Below are 11,051 nucleotides of genomic sequence, written 5' to 3'. Positions count from 1 at the left end.
GTTGAAGGCTTAAAGCAAAATATTTTAGGTGTAGGTCAGATGGTGGATAGAGGATTTGATTTGCAATTCAAGGATGGAAAATGTAAGATCTATTGGCATTTTGGACGAATTGATTGTGTTATGTTGGAACCCTAAATTTTGGCAAAATTTAGGGTCTCCTAAATGAGATAATTTAGTGAACACCCCCAAAAATGCACCCATAAATCCTGATCTCGATGGGAAATTTGACCTTGCAATTATGTTTACCACTCATAACTAAGCATGATTATCCATATTGAGCTTCCTAGAATCAAATTTGATACCTCTGTCAAATAGCAAAATTTAGGTACATACTAGTTTGAGTCACAAAACTATTCCAAGTAGCCACTTTTGAGAGTTAATAACTTGGTCCTTGTAGGTACTCATTATAATACAATTGCTCCCCTCAATTTTATATATGAAAATGAACTCTCAAGTCAATTTTTAGAGACCTATGACCTCATTTGTTGTTTTTCCCAAGTCAATTCCATTTTTGATTCACTCATTTTATTACTTACACATTGCAAAATATACCAAAGTGGCTTTCTGTTGAAATTAATATTTCACACTTGGATTAAAATTAGACTTAATCAATTGATCCACATAATTTTTTCTATCACAATAAACCACAACGTAAGGTTTTGGAACCCTTCCAATCCATTTGATAATTTTATTGAGCTTAAACCAAATACAATTTATGCATATCTGAAACTTGCACAAGGGTAAAATCGATTGTGGAGCCTACTTTGGAAATTGATATCTTTCACCTCAGAAGGAATTTATCGGAGTTGTCAGTTGCATTGCAATCTTTGGTTAAATGTCTACATGATAGCCAACTTTGGTGACCTCATGGTATGATTTAGATAGTTTTCAACATTGATTCTAGATGCAAAAATCAATATTGGACACTTATTACAAAATGTCAGAGTGCACAATTTGATAATATTTAATTAGTTCATGACCACAAATGTACTCTGAATTGTTCTTGTCACTTTTTCAAATGAATTATTTGGAAAAAATAAGTCAGAGTGAGGTATGGAGCGCTGGTTCAAGAAGAATGGTTTATTTGATCCTCAGATAAGGTTAGTATCATTACAAATTCATTAATAAAAGACGTCTTCTTTATGAAAGTTGATGATTCAAATTAATATATTTAATATTATTGAAACCAAATGTTTACTATATGTGGGGATAAATGCGGCTCCCATACGGGTACAGCCCAACATATGGTTTTAAAGTGGGATCGACTTTCATCTGTGCAAACCCATAATAGCTTGTTATTTGAACTCCAATAATAATATTTCAAATGGACACATTATATGTTTGAAGAGGAATGATACTCAAGAGAAATCAGAGTTTAAATCAATCAAAAATGATTTTAATTAATCATTGTGGAGCATTATAAGAAATGATCTTATATACATAAACTATATATGTGATGGTAAAACAAAAACCATTGCGTTGGTTAATATGAGACAAAGTGGTGGACCCCGCAAAGAGAAGAGTTTTCTCAATTCTGTTATTGGTGAAACAAGGCTAATCTGCATAACAAAAAATAGCTTCTCTAAAAATGCAAAGTTGTACCGAAAAGATGAAGGAACCCTATTTAGAGCATATGGTAGATGAGTATGCAGAAAGACTATGAGCTTGTATACCACATGCATTGAGGAGATGACATGATATTTGACAATTTCAAAAACTAAATTCTATAACCTTTCACCATACGTGTTGCCTGTGATAAAGTTACAGAATATGGTATAGACAACCACCAAAGCATAGAGAAGTGTAAAAATTACAAAGAATAAAATCGCATCTGACAAAGCCGTATCAGAACTTTCATCGGGGTGAGAACATTGAAATCAAGTATGGGAAGATGAAGCAATAGGAACAGGCAGAAGTGTAAAAGTCAATCACATAAATTGTGGCAGCATCCTCCTTGTCTACTACAGAGGTATTTTGTTGATTAATGATGTTGCAAATTCCATGGTGGATAAATGCAAAATGGAAGCATCAGAAAAGGTTATAGATACGCATTGAAGCTTAAAGACACGAGGCCTCAAAATTAAAGATATCAGTATGTGGTCACAACATATTCATCAAAGTATAGTAAATATTAGCAAAATCAATTTGTTGGAAGTACAGATCAATGTTAAGACAAATTCCACCACCATCATTCAGAACAGTTGCCATATTATTAAGTATGGATCAAAGCATAAAAATACTAAAGAGAGTGATAAAATATTATATGCTTTTCACTAGTAAAACAAAACACTCCCGAATTGAAATGAATACATAATTAAAAATAAGAATTAAGGAGCAGATTGTAAAGTTCAAGAAAAGTAGATGTTTAGGAGAATAAATTCTGAGAAGTTAACATAGAAGGTGAATTATCTTCACTAAGAGATATTCTTTAGAATAAGGTGCATATGCCATCAAGCGGGGATTTGATTAACAATGTGCATAATAAATGTTATGTGGAAAGTTTAATTTTAACGCGTTATTTATGAAATATATGTCCACTATTATGGGAAGATAAAGGTGAAATCTTCGTGAAAGATTACCTTAACAAAAGAGTGAAGATGAGTAAAGTTTTTTCACTTAGGGTTGGATGACTTTATATGGAGAGTATAAATATTTTAGGGAAACCTCATAAAGTTGAAATGGAGTGGGAATAATAACTAAAAAGGTGAAAAGGGGTAATAAAGAATAAGACTAAATATTTTATTTTTCACTCTCATTAATAAAGTGGAAAATAGCTATTTTTTATACAGTGGTGGACAAAAGGGACATTATTTTGATGGTGAAAATTTTACAACAAGGTAAATTGAAGATAATTATTTTCCCTCCATAGAAAGTATGCAGTAATAATAATCTTTCTATTGAAAGGTCATCTAAATGCAGGCGAGCATCTTTACAAAAAAGAGGTTTTTATTTTTTATAAAATACATTGTGAATATTTGGAAGATCAAGAAGATTATTTTATGAAGAAGAATATGTTTATGAAGAGTGAAGAACAAAGTGATCAAAATTAATTATTTTTTATTAATGAAGAGATGTAACCGTTGATGCAAAGGGGCATAACCCTAAAAAATAATATATATGTAAAACCTTGGGAGAGAGAAGATAATAAGAAATATATTATAGACTTTGGCATAATACTGTACTATTTTGGACCTTTAATACAATCAGTTGTTTTCCTTCACACATGTGTTGTGAGTTATTTTATTTTCTATAGGCAGTTGTTCATGATATTATCTCTGAGAAGATAAGGTTACTTGTATTCTTGCCATGAAGTTTATGTTCTTATTTTATAAATCTGAATCAAAAGAATAACTAGTGAATTGGCCTTATTCCCTGTAGCTCTTTCTTGAATGGTCCGTTAAGGTTAAGGTTAAATTCATTCAGGATGTCTATAACATAAACATTTGATAGATCTCTTTTAAGAAATAGTAATTGACAGATTTACCAAAGGGGTAAGTTTAAGAATTGTCTCATAAATCATACATTAAGTCCTAGAAGAATATAAGACTCTGTAGCCCAAAAGGAGTGGAGCAGTAGTTAAAGAGCGAGAGCAAGAGTTCACATCATGGAATCAAAGATGATCGTCAAAGAATAGAGCAATGGAGGGTTTCAATATCTTGAAAAGATATGACTAGATGAATTTGATATTGAAAATATTAGATTGATGAAAAGTAGTTTAAGTGAAGTAGATTTGCAAAAGGTTAAGGAGTTAGGTTAGAGAGGATTGGATTTGTGGAGTTAATTTTCGTGGTTTGATAATGCAGATTTGATCAAGCTTGTCCTAAGTCGAGTACAAAATAATTGCATTGTGTTGGACAAACCCTATCCAATTTCTAAGGACATCATTTTAGTTGTTACTGGTTTACATGACAAAGGGAATGTACTGGTTAAGAAGACTATAAAGAACAAGGAAGTTGAAATCCTAACCGGAGTGACAGGAGATCAGAGAGCATTGTTGATTGACAAAATCATCAATCACGTGGTGAGGTATGTTGTGTATGGTATCTCTTACAAGATTTACATCAGAAATAGGGAAGGTTCTTCCTTAGCTATTGTTGTGTATGTTGTGCATATTCTTGTTATGAAAGTGCAGTTTTCAATTTGTGTGAATTGTTGAAGAATTGATTGTTAGAAAACATTAAAATGACAAAAGATCAAGGTTACCCAATTCAGTTTGGATCATTTCTTGTATGTTTAGCAATGTGCTTTATGGGATCTTTGCTAGCGAAGGAAAATGTGTTGTGGGAGTCTCAAGTCCTGGTTGCAAGATATATTTTTCGATATATAAATGGTTTGGAAAGGATAGAAGAAGCTTGTGATAATTACTTTAGGACATTTCAGAAAGTATGGTGTACTGGCTTGGTATCCCCTGCTATCGGTTCTGCTATGAAGAGTCTAGCCTCCAGAAAGAGGAATTTGAAGGAGACTATGATTTCTAGTTCTCCAGAACTTGAGAAGAAGAAGAAATAATTGATACAAGAAGATATAATTGTGCTAGATGATCTTGAATCTCCTATGGCTGAAGAAGAGTTGGATGTTCCAAAGAAAGGAAATGATGTTTCAAAGGCAAAGGTAGATTATGTGTGGAATATGCCTAAGAAATGTGATGATGTTAAGATGACTTTATCAAAATGCATTAGTGAAATGAAGGGTTGTATCGAGAGTTCCATCAGAATATATAGGTATTGTCTACAATGTGTCATAACCCTCTTTCTCCATTTTTGATAAAAACTTGCTACTACTATTGTTGTTATTATTATTATTATTATTATTATTATCATTTTGTGGTTTTGTTAGAAATGATTTATTGAATAAGGTTGAAAAAGCTATTATAATAAAAGAGGATTAAATAGTGGGCACACACATACACACACTTGAAAATATAATTTAAAAGAAAAATTATTTAATTACTCAAATTCAATTGAGCACATGTTGTAGGAGAAATTGGAAGCTTCTAGAGGGAATCTTCAATTTCCATTTTCTTGCATGTAACTCCTCCATTAAGTGATGAATGAATTTTGCATGAGGATAATTTAGGTAAAAGAATCTTATTTTCAATTAACACTCTTGATAGTGGAATTGAAGACTCTTTTCTATATAGTGTATGCAAGATTTTGAAAAGGGGAGGTTGATTGTTTTTGGATGGGGAGAAAATTTTCTCAAGTTTCTTGCTAATAGTAATAGGATCTTTCTAGTAGTCACATTTATTTTGTACATTTGTTAAGTTACCCTTGAAGGATTCTCACCAAGTTGCAAGGAAGGATCTAACAAGGATAGCTAGAAAATTTGGAGAGGATTCTACATCAAGCTCTTCGATAATCCAGGTTCTCCTCTCTTCGCATTCTTTTATTTACATATGTAAAACTTTGTATTTTGCAAAATGAAATAGTTTTATTCCTCTCTCAGATTTTATTTCATATAAAAGATCCATGCTTGAGAAACCATCATCTTAGTTTCTTTTAGAAAGGTTAATCAAAGGAAATTCTATTGTTTTAATATATATATATATATATATAGAAAATTCGTTCAAATATGAATATGCAGATTTCCTTTTTATTTACTAAATCTGTTTAGAAGGAAAGAAAGAAAATCTGATTTTTACTTTTTACTTTATGGGATTTTAATCTTAAATAATCTGTGAATAAAAATCTTTTCTTGCAATCTTTTATGTTTATTTATCCTTTCTTTGTGAATGAATCCTCTTGTACTTTTTATAATAATCTCCTGAGAAATTTAATTCTTCTGTATACTTATTTCTCTGAATGAATATTTTATACTTATTTATTATTCCTCTGCGAATAAATTTCTCTCATTGTGAACATATATTTGTTCATCTATGTATATATTTTTCTTTCCTGCAAATAAATTTTAATTTCCCTGTGGATAAAATTTTATTATTTCTCTGTAAATGAATCTTTTATACTTATATATTATTTCTCTGTGAATAAATTTCTCTCTCTATGTGGACATATATTTGTTCATCTGTGTATAATTTATTTAATACTTATTTTTTGTTTCTTTGTGAAATAAATTCATCTCTCTACAAACATATATTTGTTCATCTGTGTGGAAAAAAAAAAATCTTTCCCTGTGAATAAATTTTACTTTCCCATGGATAAAATCTTTTATACTTATTTATTTTTCTCTGTGAATAAATTTATTTCTCTCCGAACATATATTTGTTCATCTATGTATAAATCTTATTTTACTTATATATTATTTCTCTGAATATTATATCTCTCTATGAGCATAAACCTGTTCATCTGTGTATGCATCTGTGATAAATTTTATTCTCTATTCATCTATTTTTTTAATTTTATCTGTGAATGCACCTACATCAATTTTTTAACTCTTATCATCTACGTTGCACCTGTTAGTGAAATTCTATCTCTGTGAAAATTTACAATTATCTTTTCAGATTTATTAAACCCCTCTCTCAAGTTTTATTAAAACTTGTATATCCCTGTGTGTGTGTGTGTGAATATATGAATATGTACATATAAAAATAAATATATTAATACCATTCAACTTTATTCCAAAAGGGAATAAATATTTTTTTGGCGTCTAACTCCTTGCATGTAGGTAGTGGGGAGGGGCCCGCGAGACCACACTCCCCACCTCCCTTAATCCTTATCAAGAAAGAATTAATAAATATGTTTTAGTTTATTTTATTTATTTATTTATTTATTATTTGCTGTTTTTTTTTCTCTTAAAGAAAAAATTCTTTAATGTAAATTTTGCTTTTTATTTATTAGTGGAATGATAGATTTATTAAGATGAAATCTTTTTTAATACTAATATGAAATTTTTTATTTGTATTAATTTAAAACAAGTTATTGGTATGGGGTGGTTTAAATTTAAAGTCTATTTTACAAATGGAGTTGATTAGTTTATGAACTAAATTTTAAAAATTTTAATTAAATTGGGAATTTACTTTGCCAAGTGATTGGGGCAAACTTTAGATGGAATAATTAATTGTGCTAAGGATATCGCAACCTTGCCGAGACAAATCAAGAGGATCTAAATTATAGAATGGACTTGCAAATAAACTCATGGTTTAGACTCACCTAAATAATTTCCTTTAGTTAATTAGTTGCTTCATTTTATTTCAATTATTAATTTAAATGGATATAATCAGCAAATCAAGTAAATTAGTTGTTCAAGTTGTCCAAGGAACTTTTCTCTTCCAAGTAATCATGTTTAGAAAATGAATCATCAGTATTTTTCATGGAAGTTATATTTAATATTACCATGCAAGTTACTTTATTATTATTATGCAAGTTACTTTATTATTATTATGCAAGTTACTTTATTATTATTATGCAAGTTACTCATTACTATTATCTTGCAAGTTACACCTTTTACATATTTATTATCTCACTAGTTGCGTAAATGATGTTGCATGTCAAAAAACTAGATGATAGTTCTATCCTTTGAACTTTGATCACTTAGCAGTAGTAGGTTGATACTTTCAAGTGATTCTCTTTCTTGACATATAGAATTAATTTCATGGGTTAATTTTCAATTATTTAATTCTTGCAATAATGGTCTCAACTTCAACTACATTAGAGTAATGTTATTTTAATCTTTTCAAGAGTATAATAGTTGAATTTATTGATAGAAAACTAAGAAAGAGGAGCTGGAAACAAAAACCTTAGTAGCGTTCGGTATATATGGTGCCTCTAGGTCACGCTTACGAGTAATGTCGTTGTGTTGAACTACTCCACTTAACGCCTAAGAAAGCTACAACAACAACGTCTGTATCATCGCCCCTATAAATCATCGGGGAGTAATAAGGGTCATATGGAAGTTAAAGTCCAAGGGGTGGGTAATTCCCCTTGGATGGGTAATCTAAAAAGATAATTTTTAAATGAATTTTACATACTGCTTAGTTTAACCTTAGGAAATCCCATTAGGGATTGGTTGCATATGATTCGGATTTTATTTATCTTAATGTTTTTCAATAGATGATAAATGGGTCAAGGGTGATGCTTATGATAGGAAATAAGATCTAGTTGTTTTAGGCCATAAGCAATAGGCCACCTTGAGCCTTTTCTTAGAGCTACCATCATGGGTAGCAACCGCAGAGAAACTATCTGGGACATTGACCCTAGAAAGGGTTGCGTACCCACCAAAACAGTTTACAATAAACCATAGATTAGAAAATAGAACTACACACTTTACGCCTTGATCCCGTGTCGAAACGGGTATGTAGGTAGTCTAGGGATGGAGTTGTCCCTAGTACTCAGGCATTCGGGGATGGGGTATAGGAGTTTGGTTAAGGAAAGTAGATGGATTGTAAAGTCTCATAATTAAAGGATAAGGGAAATAAAGGAAAAATTAATTCAACGCATACTCGGAAGGAATCCCGTATGGGTTCGCTTGACTTCTCGAGGCTTTAGGCCAAATTTTGAGGCGGAATTCAAGCTTGCAATATGCTATTTTATTTGCTCCTAAGGACGGTGACCTCGGTGCACTTCTATTAGAAGAGTGTAGTACTTAGTGAGTGACTTAAGACCCAGATGGTCCCGATGAGTCTAAGTCTCTGGCCAAAGCACCTCCTATCCCAAGTTGGATAGATGCCTACCCCATTTGGGTAGATGCCTATCCCGTATTGGATAGATGAAACCTCTTGTCCCGTATGGGCAAATGCCTAACCTCTATGGTTAGATGCTCATCCCGGATGGATGAATGCCTAATCCAATTGGATAGATGCGAAAAGTATGTGATTGAATCAAACACAATGAAATAAATTTTAAAAAAAAAATAGTCAAAAATTCTTGGGTTATGTAGAGTGGGTTATTACACAATGGCTAGTAGTTATGGCGAATTTCAAAGCAAAAGTGGAATCTGTTGAAGAGGAGTTGAATTCTATTGGTAAGACATTTGATTTTCTGAGTTTTAAAGATGGTCAACAAAGAAATAAGGTAAATTCCTTACAGTTTAAGTTATTATCTTTGCAAAGGTAGAAGGAAGGTTATGTGAGTATTTTCTAAAGAGTTAAGGAGTTTGTTGAGGCTAAACTGGAAGACTTCTCAACATTTCTTAATGATGTAGTTGAGTATGAGCAGAATCCATCTACTCCAAATAGTTTATCTCATGCTATTGATGTGTTGGTTGAATGTAAAATTTTATCTGTTAGTATAAAATTGGTTGTACATTCCTAGAAGGTTCTCCTTCCAGAACTCAAAGAGAAATACATGCAGATTTTTTAGAAGAAGGGCAGTTAAGAAATAGTTTTGGTTGATACACAATTTTGATATCTTTTCTTGTTTGTTGATTGAAGGCACCCCTTTTCATTGATGTCAAAGGTGAAGAATGGTAAATGGAGAAATATAAGTGATATGAGTAAGGGGGAGTTATATGCAGATATACATGCAAACATGTTTTTTAGATTTTTCTTTTTGAGATATTTTGCCATCAATGACAAAGGGGGAGATTGTTAGATTTGTGTGAATGTTGTCATTGATGTCAAACCCAATGATTCGGTTAGGATTGGATGTGGTGTGATGAGAAATAGTGGAAGATAGGTATGTATATGATGTTGAGCAACAATGGAAGATAGGTATGTATATGATATGAAGTAGTAAGGCATGTATGATCTACTAGAGTTATTTTCAGAAGATTGTCTTCATCAAAATCTTGTGTTTTGCTGAGCATGGTTTGTATCGAGATTCAATATTAGTTGTGCTGGTTGAATTTCTATTTGGATGTTTGTATTCCATTATGATTTATGAATTCTATGATCTAAAATCTATGGCATATGTATCTTGAAGATATGAGTTGTTATGCTTGAGATTTGTGTCTATGGGTCCATATCTATGGGTTTGGTAGACTCTTGTTTTGTTCTGGTAATTGAGGTATGTGTTATGGTAACTGAGGTGTGTGTTCTGGTAATTGAAGTGTGTGAAGGAAGCTTGTAGAAGATTAGTGAAGGCCAACTTGGTTACTTTGTTTTTTGGTCAAGGCATATTTGTGTAATGTGTTAATCTGAGCAATGTATTATTATGTAAATAATTTATGCTTGGCTGACATATTATATTAGTGTATGTGCTTAACAATATATATACATGTGTAATATATTGAGTATGAAGTGTGTGAGAGACAAAGTAGGGGTATGCAAGATATGGGAGTAAGGAGTGTAGTAGCAGTTTGCACGCAGTATGCAGTGTGAACAATGGTATGTGTAAGAGCAAAGGCATATGTGGAAAAGTGCAAAGTGCAGACAATGTTGCAACAATCCCTTACTAGATTTGTTGTAGGCATTTGGATTGATAGATTGAAGGTATTATTGTAGTAATCCCTTATCGGATATATTGCAGGTAGTTGTGGACAGGTCGGAGAGATCCTTTACCAGATCTGATGTGAGTTGTTGTTTTGATATCTGAGCTTATCTTGGAATTGACCCCATGCATTTAGAGATGAATTTATCTCTAGTTCATTTATTTCTATTGTAGTGAGCATTCCGATAGTGAGCCATATTGTATTTAGGTAGTGATCCAATCGGTAGTGAGACACCCTTTTGTAAAACACCATATAACTAGTTATATTATCTTGAGAGTTAACCCTCTCCATGGTTTTTCCCATTTGGGTTTTCCACGTATAAAAAACCAGTGTTCATTTTGTGGTTATGCTTTTCATTCATTATAGATTGTTGTTTCATGTTGATGAGATTAATTGCTAAGGTTAAAAAAAAAAAAAAAGTTTTATAAGTGTGGGAATATTGATTCATCCTCCCTCAGTATTTTGGCCCATTCAAGCATTCAACACCCCATCACAAGATAAGGCCTCCACCCAACTCCTTTCCCCACCCATAGTGAAATCCACACTATTAGTGTGATAGTGTAGGTAAAGACAAACAAGTCAATAGTTTTTTTTTTGTATTGAAGTACAACTGAATAGCTGCCACTAAATAGACTCCACCAATATGAAAGTAGGAAAAAGACACTAGAAGCACCTGAAAAGTGTGTGGGGTGTCACATTATCATAATGGCATTAACATGTTGACCCTT

This window comes from Cryptomeria japonica, chromosome 6, assembly GCF_030272615.1.
Source record: "Cryptomeria japonica chromosome 6, Sugi_1.0, whole genome shotgun sequence".
NCBI lineage: Eukaryota > Viridiplantae > Streptophyta > Pinopsida > Cupressales > Cupressaceae > Cryptomeria > Cryptomeria japonica.
This window is presented reverse-complemented; position numbering follows the sequence as displayed.